The sequence below is a fragment of the Nicotiana tomentosiformis genome, chromosome 6, assembly GCF_000390325.3.
Source record: "Nicotiana tomentosiformis chromosome 6, ASM39032v3, whole genome shotgun sequence".
Lineage (NCBI taxonomy): Eukaryota > Viridiplantae > Streptophyta > Magnoliopsida > Solanales > Solanaceae > Nicotiana > Nicotiana tomentosiformis.
In genome coordinates this window covers 147,163,787-147,173,676 of record NC_090817.1, presented here as the reverse complement: position 1 = coordinate 147,173,676, position 9,890 = coordinate 147,163,787, and the positions used below count along the sequence as shown (strand labels likewise).

The following is a 9,890-nucleotide window of genomic DNA, read 5'->3' as shown; positions in this document are numbered from 1 at the left end:
AGGCGACTTGGGAGATCGGGCATGATATGCACAACCGCTATCCTCATCTTTTCACCACTTCAGGTATGTCTCTATACTCGTTCGAGGAGGAATAATTTTTTTAAGAGGGGGATGATGTAATAACACGGCCGGTTGTTTTGAGTGTATTAGCCTCGATCCTCTATATACTGCTTCCCCCGTATCTTTTTCTGCTTATATGACTTGCCGAGAGGTTTTGCTGTGGTTTCAAAGTGATTTGGGATACTTAGTCCCTAAAACGGAAGCTTAAGTCTTAGGATTTTGACCGTAATTGGAACTGTGTGAAGACGACCCCGGAATGGAGTTTCGTCGGTTCTGTTAGCTCTGTTGGGTGATTTTGGACATGTGAGCATGTTTGGAATGTAAATTAGAGGTCTGTAGCTGATTTAGGCTTGAAATGGCGAAAGTCAAATTTTTGGAAAGTTTGACCAGAAGTGAACTTTTTGATATCGGGGTCGAATTTCGGTTTTCGGAAGTTGGAGTAGGTCCGTAATGTCAGTTATGACTTGTGTGAAAAATTTGAGGTCAATCGGACGTGATTTGATATGTTTCGGCATCGGTTGTAGAAGTTTGAAGTTTCTAAGTTCATTAAATTTGAATTAGAGGGTGATTCGTGTTTTTAGCATTGTTTGGTGTGATTTGAGGGCTCGACTATGTTCGTATGATGTTTTAGGACTTGTTGGTATGTTTGATTGAGGTCCCGAGGGCCTCGAGTGAGTTTCAGATGCTTTAATTGATAGAAATTTGGACTTGTATAGCAGCTAAAGTTTTTCAACTTCTGGTGTCATCGCACCTGCGGTGGGGTTGTCCGCAAGTGCAGACACGCATGTGCGAATGCAGAATCGCAGAAGAGGATTTGGGCAGCCCAGGCAGGGTTCGCAGGTGCGGAAAGATTTACGCAGAAGCGGCCTCGCTTCTGCGATGGGAAGGTGCGCAGCAGCGATGAGGTCGCAGGTGCGGCTCCTTGATCGCAGGAGTGCATCCGTAGGTACGACCTTCCTATCATAGATGCGGACACATGGGACTTAAGTCAAGTCTTTACCTGCGATGGAATTTCCGCAGGTGTGACTAGAAGTCCGCAGATGCGAAATCACTGGGCAGAAAAGGGCCAAGTTCGAGGGTTTTATCCCACTTTCAATTTTGGGACTTTGAGAGCTCGGATTGAGGTGATAATTCAAGGATTTGTTTCAGAGAGAACTTTGGGGTAATTATTCTTAACTCGCTTATGGTTATATTCCACTAATCTACAGTTGATTTCATCATTTAATTAAGGAATTTGGTTGAGAAATTTGGAAAAATGGGAGAAGTTCTTCAACTAAGTTTTTGAGTTTTGATTGGGATTTTGATATCGGATTTGGATAATTTTAGTACGAGTGAACTCATGAGTGAATGAATGTTCATATTTTGTGGCTTTTACCCGATTCCGAAACGTGGGCCCGGATAGACCTTTTAGGACGATTTTCGAAATTCTTGTTAAAGTCTTAATTTTATTAATTAGATTAGTCTATTATAGTTGTATTTATGATATGTAATTATTTTTTATTAGATTTGAGCCATTCAGAGTGGGATAATCGAGGAAATGGCATTTTTACTAATTGATTGAGCTTGATTTGAGGTAAGTGGCTTGCCTAACCTTGTGTGGGAAAAATTCCCTTAGGATTGGTACTGTTGTGATATGGCAGCGCCGTGTACGTGAGGTGACGAGTGCGTACACGGGATATTTATTGTAAGACCCAATTTTTACTGAGTAGTAACATATTTCCATCTTAATTTAGTTATACTAGTATGTGTAGTTATCTTGCTTAGTCTAAATCACATGTCTACGTGTTTTATCTGCTTATTTGAACTCTGTGCAGGATGCCTAGTTGAATTCCTATTTCTCCTTGATTGTTATCGATCTTAACTATAGGGTTCTTGCTGTTAACTATTGTATTTATCGGTTGAGCTGTGTGTTTACTTTTGAGACTACGAGGCAGTACCTCAGGAGTTCTCCTTGCATATTTATTTTTGGGACTACGAGGCGGTACCTCAGGAGATCCCACTGCACATTTACTTTTGAGACTACGAGACGGTACCTCGGAGATCTCCTCGCATATTTACTTTTGGGACTACGAGACGGTATCTCGGGAGATCCCTTGTTGAATATTTACTTTTGGGACTACGAGACGGTATCTCGGGAGCGCCCCTGTTGTTATCACATTGTGTTGTGTTGTTATTTCTCTGTGAATTCTTTTTGGTAAATTCTCCATTTTATTATATCAAATGTCTTATTATTATATCCTAGTAGGGCCCGGACCTGACCTTGTCACCACCATACCGAGGTTAGGCTTGGCACTTACTGGATACTGTTGTGGTGTACTCATGCTACGCTTCTACACATATTTTGTGTGCAGATCTAGGTGCTTCTTATCAGCCCCTCTACTAGCTGAGAGTGATTGCTGCTGTACGGAGACTTCAAGGTACACCTGCAGCGTCCGCAGACCTCGGAGTCCCCCTCTATTCTCTCCTATGCCATTTACCTTTCGTACTTCTTTTATTAGACTCTGGTATATAGAGATACTAGTTTCCTTTTGTAGCTTGTGACTTATGATGTTTCGGGTTTTGGAAATATTGTGTATTACCAGAGTATTGGTTATTGTACATATCGAGCGACATTGGTACCAGTTATTGAGTTATCTGTTACAGTTAGTTGTTAAGTTTTACTTCTATTTTTGTTATTTTCACATTTTGTTAGGCTTACCTAGTTGTAGAGACTAGGTCCCATCACGACATCTTACGGAGGGAGAATTGGGCCATGACACTATATGAGCGATAAGGGTGGCTATTGATATTGTCAGGGCGGAGAGATAAGGGTGGCTATTGTCATGGATAATATGTGATGATGTGGGGTTATTGTATTGGTAATTTTTATGTGATGATGTGGGTTATTGCGTTGGTAATTTTCATGTGATGTTGTGATTTTCCTTGTGTTTATTTTTATATCATGTGCAACTTGTCTTGTTGTTTTGATAAACTTGATAATAATCTTATCTATGTTAAAATTGTGAACATGTGTCTAATGTCGAGCAGATTATGTTATATAGGATCGGATTGCACGCCGCAACAACTATGATTAATATTATATGATATTGGGTTACACGCCGCAATAGATATGAAATGTGTGCACGAGGTGCTGGGGGGAATGTGGTGATTTTTATTATTACACATGAGTTGTTTGTGCTATTTTGATAAAAATATTAGCACGAGGTGCCGTGGAAATATGAAAGTGGGTTGAGACCCATGTTACGAAAATATGAAAATGAGCTGAAACCGTATTTTATGATTATGAAATGAGGTATCACATAGTGACTTTTATTTGAATTTTTTTTATATCCGAAAGATATTTATTTGAAAGAAATATATTAGGAAGGTATTTATTAGAAAGAATTATATATGAAAGATTTATATTTGAAGGACTTGATTAATTGGTTGTACTTGTGTTCCTTATTCGTCTGAGCAATAATTATGGTATTCTTGTTGCCTTACTGTTTATATCACTGCTAGTTATTTTTCAGTACTATTGTATACTGCTATATTGCACAAGTTATTTGACTAGTGAGTATCTTGACTGTACCTCGCCACTACTCCACCGAGGTTAGTCTTGATACTTACTGGGTACCGACTGTGGTGTACTCATACTACACTTCTGTATATTTTTGTGCAGAACCAGGTGTTGGAGATATCGAACTCGGGCAGAGTTAGTGGGTTGATCGCAAGGATTCAAGGTAGAGCTGCTTGGTCATCGCAATCCCTTGGAGTCTTTCTATTTTATTGTAATGTCAACTCTTATTCGAACAATATTGTATATCCGATCATTGAGATCATTGCATGTATTCAGTTAGAGTTCGTGACTCAATATTACCAGTCTTGGGAGATTGTTATATTTGTTTCCGCTTTTGGTTTCAACACTTGTATTAAATTATATATTTCAAGGAAAAAAAATGCCTCGAAATGAAATTGTAATCGACTTACCTAGTCTTAGAGACTAAGTGCCATCACGACGTCCATGGTGGGATTTTGGGTCGTGACACTTGAATATTTGAGTTATTCTCGGATCTGGTGGAAAAGTATAGACAAGAATCTTAGTGAAAATGTGATGTTTGTATCTTAGCAATTAAGATCCGATTCTTTAAGTCAAAGTGTGTTCTTTACAAATGAATATTATATGTTCCCTATCATAATGTCTTTTTCTATATATAGGAAACATATTCCTAAGAAACCATAATAATACAAGTGTAGATAATATCCACTAGAATATTCTCTTTAATATTCTATCTTAAAATTAGCTATTATAACTCTATTAGAGATATTCGACCTCGACCCGGACCTCGATTCAGCCATTGTTCTATAATATGCAAAAGAACGTGATACTTTTAACTCTTTGCAATATGATTAATTAAGTATTGTATCATTAAGTGCTCGTCAGCATGAGTTTGAGTTTTAAATTGACGTACTTTTTTTCACATGCTATATTTAATCGTATAGTAGTATACTACAGTAATATAATATACAGTTTGTTAGTATCACGTAAGCTCATCGTCATTCATCCACATGTTTCATCCTCTCATCTCTAGTATTTGCCTCTAACGTCCTTTTCTTGTTGTCTTTTATTTTTCAGTGGTGGAGCATGTGTAATTAACTTTTATTATACCTGTCAAATTTTTCAGCGAAACATACTTTTAAGTTTTTTTAACTATCACTTTTATTATATAGTTTCTAAACACATATTTTATACTAACAGATTACGAAATTTATGTTACAATTTACGTAGAAAAATAGATTTGCTGACCTTCGTATTCCGAACGGACCTGATTACTGTTTTGCGACAAAGGGATTGTATCAGTACATGTATATTAAACATTTTTCTCAACATAGATCTTCGAACATAGTTTGTACGAAAGAAATACCAACAAAATAAAAATCAATCTCCACTAGATTATTCCAACTTTTCTTTTTGACTGATTGTGCACATCAATGTGCTATCGTTTCATATTCCAAAATTATTCCTATAACCAATGTGTTTACTGTAATTTTTCTTCCCGCTATGAGTTAATGGTGGAAAAATGCTACTTAAGTTTGGGCCGTCAATCAAGCAGACCTAGGGCTAAGGCTCGTCTCAAATGCATTCAGCCTCTAGATACTTGGACTCAGATATGTCATATGAGAGTAGTTCTAGTCTTGGGCAATTGCAAGATGGGCCAATGTTAGAGGAGTTAAGGGGCAACTGCACAGAGAGCCTCTTGGAGGACCCCTATGTAAATGTAAAGAATAACCAAAATTTATATTTTTTATTTAAGTTTAGACCCTTCAAAATTAACCTTAGGCTCGCAAAATTGAAAATTTCAGGTCCGAAGTTTCAAACTTTGGACATATGTATCTGAAGTTGGTACCGAGAAAACTTATATTGTTGTTTCATTATTTATAAGTTTTTATTGGACCAGAAAAACTAATGTGTGTTATGTTAGAGTGAACTACCTTTACAAGGGAATGTTGCGGGTTTACGACTTTAACCTTCTCAGCCTGCATATGCTCTATAATACAGAGAATGAGTTTTATTGTACTTCAAGGACGTCCCAATAAAGACAAGATTACGTAAAAAAAAATTCAAAATGATCAAAATCTTTTTTAAGTATATAACTAGAGTTTAATACACCAAAATAAAATAAAAGTACATATAACTAGACTCCAAAACTAATAAATATATGTGTAGCTAATATTACAAATGTTACTTCTGGCATCAAGCCAACTGACTAATATCCACCGCTCCCAGTATACCATGTTCAGTGGCCAGATGTTAACTTCACATCTTCAATATTCTGATTATCCGAAACAGATTATTTAGTACATATCTAACTAGCTTAAACACAACCACCATTAAAAATAAGTATTTCCTATTGGAGTTTCAATACTTAGAGCAAATAATCTGATAAATTTACATATGAAAAATTAGAGTTTCGATATTCTATCATAAAAAGTAATGGTGTTTTTGTAATTACACGTCATAACGGAGGGTCTAATCGTACAATCGCGTCGCTAGACCTATGATGAAATTTAGTGCCCGTTCAGACATGAAATTTGATTGAAGATTTTTTCAAATTTTTTTTATTTTTTTCGAAATCAGCGTTTGTTCATAAAATTTTCAATTTTCACTTGAAAATACATTTTGGAAATTTTCGAAAATTTAAAAAATCGCAAAAAAAACTATTTTTCAAAATTTTTCACTCAAATTACTCACAAAACTTCAAAAACAACCAAAACTGAAATTTATGTCAAACACAATTCTAAATTTCAAATAGCATTCAAAAAAAATTTCACCATTTTTTACAATGTTACAATTCTTACAATTATTTTTTGAGCTTTTGGATTCATTTTCAGATCGGGGATTCAGGGTTCAAAAAAGCTTTTAGTCAGCAAATTCAATGGTGTCTCCACAATAATACAAAGAGCACAGACAACCATACAAATAGTATTTAATGTTCAAATTCAATATACGTACATACACCTAATTTTGTTAGGTTTAGGAAGAAAAAACCCCACTCAAAACCACACCTTCAAGACACTGTGCTTCACTGCATACCTTCTGACATCAGGTAATTTTTCGGAACTTTACTTCAAAATGAAAATTGAGAACTTAGATTTATATGAAGTTACTATTCTGAGATTTTTGTATCTGAATAAACCTTATGAAATTGAGATGTAATAGTTAAGTTGTGTGATGCTAGAAGTTTTGTATTTTTCGATTTGTGTGTTTCATTTTTGATTACTGATTTGGTTTGATATCATGTAATTTGGCTGATTTTTTTTTCTTTTTGCTTGTTACTGGCCTATAGATCTGAAGAAACTGAAGATTACAGTGGTGATAGTGGATAAATCTGGTCGTGATTTTGACGTACTCAGATGTGGTGGTTGAAAAGAGGATCTAAGATCTGTAGTCATTTTACAGCATTTCAGAACGCCAGTATGAATCTTTGACCTCTGTTGTTTCCTGTTAGATCTTTAGGTTTGTTGATAAGATACAGTGGATTTTGATTGAATTGGTTATTTGAGTGACTTGGAAAATGATTGTTGTTGCTCAGCATAGTAATCAGTATTATGGGAGAAGTAGGGCACAACATGGCCCTGCTCGATTTGGGTCATTTGGTTCACCTCCTTCTGGTAGGTGCAGGGAGTTAAATTACCGGGCTTTCGAGTCTAAACATGTCATTAAACCGGCCGTTTCGGGTTGCTTGTCTCCCAACACACGATCACCTTTAACATCACTACCTGTTAATACTGTGAAATCTCACACTGAAGGTCAAACGAAATCGAGAAAACCAGCCAGAAGTAGCATGATTGCGATACCAATTAACCTCAAAGTGGATGTTGGTTCTGGCAATGGGGTTTCTTTGAATGACGAATTTTCTGAACTGTGGGCGGGGCCAGCTTATTCAAATTCTCCTCCCCCTAGTTCTTTGCCCATGCCCAAGTTTTCTCTCAGGCCTAAAAGGACTGTCTCTCTTGAATTGCCTGCTTCAGCGTCTGATATTCATTTGCGTCCCATGGCCAAGTCTGCTCCTGCATCCCCAACCAGGGAGCACAGCCCTTCTCCAGGAATCGTATTTGTCAGTACTGACTCTGCCACTCAGACTCTTCGTCGTATCCTCAATCTCGAAATTACAGATTGATGAATGTGTGGTGGGAGTGCTGAATAGCTGCTAAGTAGGGGATAATGTAGTTTGAATTTGGTAGTACTAGTAGATATGTATAAATCGTGAATAAAGCAGTCTTTAGATGGACTTTGTGTTAGTCGCTTAGCATTTGTCGTGGTGGAGAGCAGCTTAAACTCAGTGGTGAAGCTTCAACAGCTGTTAATTGTGGTTGGTTTAAGGGAAGTACAATATGAGCAGTGGCAGGTTGGTCAACTCTCTCCAGGTTGCTTCAAAGTTCATGCATTTATGGGTGGACGTGGTTAAATTCTACAGGGGTTCAAGATCTTGAAGTATGTGTGCTTGTGCATACTTCAGTGGAAGAAAAGCTGGGTGTTGAGTGTGAAGCTCCTATTGCAGTAATTGATAGATAGCTTTGCAGTCCTTTGTGGGGTTGCAGAACTGTTGGTCAACTATCTTTGATGCTATAGAGATAGCATCTAACCATCAATTCAGATCCTTGATTCTAGTTCTCATAGGATTGTTCATTCTTTGCTTCTTCACGAATCTTTAGATCTTCTGTTTGTCAGAGATATTGTATATATCTTAGACCCAACCAGATTAGTTAGCTGCCATTTGGATTTATGTTTTATTCTGTTACCAAACTCTTGGCCCTTCCATTCAATCTTCCATCCCAACCATCTCTATCTCCTTGTAGTATATCAGAGTCCTTGCTAATCCTGAATGCCTAAATTGGCTAGTCATCAGATCACCCCGTTTCCTGTATTCTTGTCATATTCACTTCTTTACTTTGAACAGGATCTAATTCGTACTTGTTCCCCTTGAAGTTGTTTTCCCCTTGACCATTTTTCTGTTTTTTTGGAATGAAAATTGGTAAGGGGAATTAATAGTTAGCTATATCCTTTCTACTCCTGGTCTTGGGTATCTTATCTTTTAGCTTTCCTCTAGTGAGTCCAATTATACATGTTAAGTGGTTTATCCCACTTTCTCTCAGCTAAATTCCATTTGCTCTGGAGATTGTTGATCACCTAGTTATTCTTAAGGTAAGCCATCCAAGTTTTCATTGTTTTGGTGATGTCTACTTTGTATTTAGCTATCATTTGTTATAACTTTTGCTTATATTTGTTCACTTCTTTTCGTGTATAGTGCTTTTTTGTTTGAGCGGTTGGAAGAAGATAGTTGAAGAGGCTCCTTATCATTGTTGAAGATGATGCTCTCCCTGCTTTCTCACTGGTATCATTACTGGTTATGTTTCATTTCAGTGTCTTTATGGACACTCGCAGTCTATAGTAGGGATCTTTCGACAAAACTGGTACTATACAGTAATCTAGTTATATCATGTTTTAGGTTTTGGAGCTTTTACTTTTGTCATTGTACGAAGCAACTCTGTCTTGTTTTTAATCTAGCAGTTTGATAAAGACTAGTTGTATTTCTTTTGCTTCATCCGTTTGCCTTCCGAAGTGTATGCTGCTGCTGCAACATAATTACATGGCTCTCCTCTTTTCGAGTCGGAATTATTTTAATCACTTGACTCTTTTGCTGTACTTAGCAATCAGTTTTTAGTTTTCGAGACAACTATCATCACTGGTGATTTCATATGGATAACTCTTTGTACTTTTTCTAGCCATGATGAGAGTAGTTAGTCTGTCATTTATCCTAAATTATTGTGGATCTTTGTTGAGGCGAAAAGTTGCTACAAATTACTTGAACTACTTGTAGTTGTATTTGAATGTGTACCTTCCCTTCAAATATGTTACTACATTTTTGAGCTCAATTGATAGACTCGTTGTACCTCTTCATAAACAAAGTCTGCACAAACAGTTAGTTAAAGTTAAATCCATCACTATGCTTACGTAAAAAATATTAATTAAGAATTGAAGTTTTTGAAATGGTCCCGACGACCTTCATTGTTGCTGAAGAAATTGAAGAACGCACACTAGGGAGTGTATCATGAACTCCGGTTTAGGGCTAGGAGGGCCATGGTTATTCAAACTAAGTTAAATCTCCCGTTATAGCGGCTTCTATTTTTTAAAAATTGCAGAAATATGACAGCAAGTGCATATATAGCCATTCTCAGGGATGATATTTAAAGATTGGCCAGTACTTATTTTGTCCTGAAATTTTAAACTAAAAATCTTAAATTCAAGACAACTTGGGTTATCTTTGTTCTAAAAAATTGAACTGAAA

The 9,890-nt window shown here is 36.7% G+C and overlaps 1 non-coding gene across 1 annotated transcript; it reads left to right on the top strand.

Annotated features, from left to right (window-relative positions):
- The first annotated feature begins 6,506 nt into the window (after positions 1 to 6,506).
- LOC104106143 (uncharacterized) lies at positions 6,507 to 9,226 on the top strand. Its single transcript, XR_011408989.1, has 3 exons — positions 6,507 to 6,647; positions 6,888 to 8,746; positions 8,850 to 9,226. It is a non-coding gene; the product is annotated as an uncharacterized protein (transcript).
- The last annotated feature ends 664 nt before the right edge of the window (positions 9,227 to 9,890 follow it).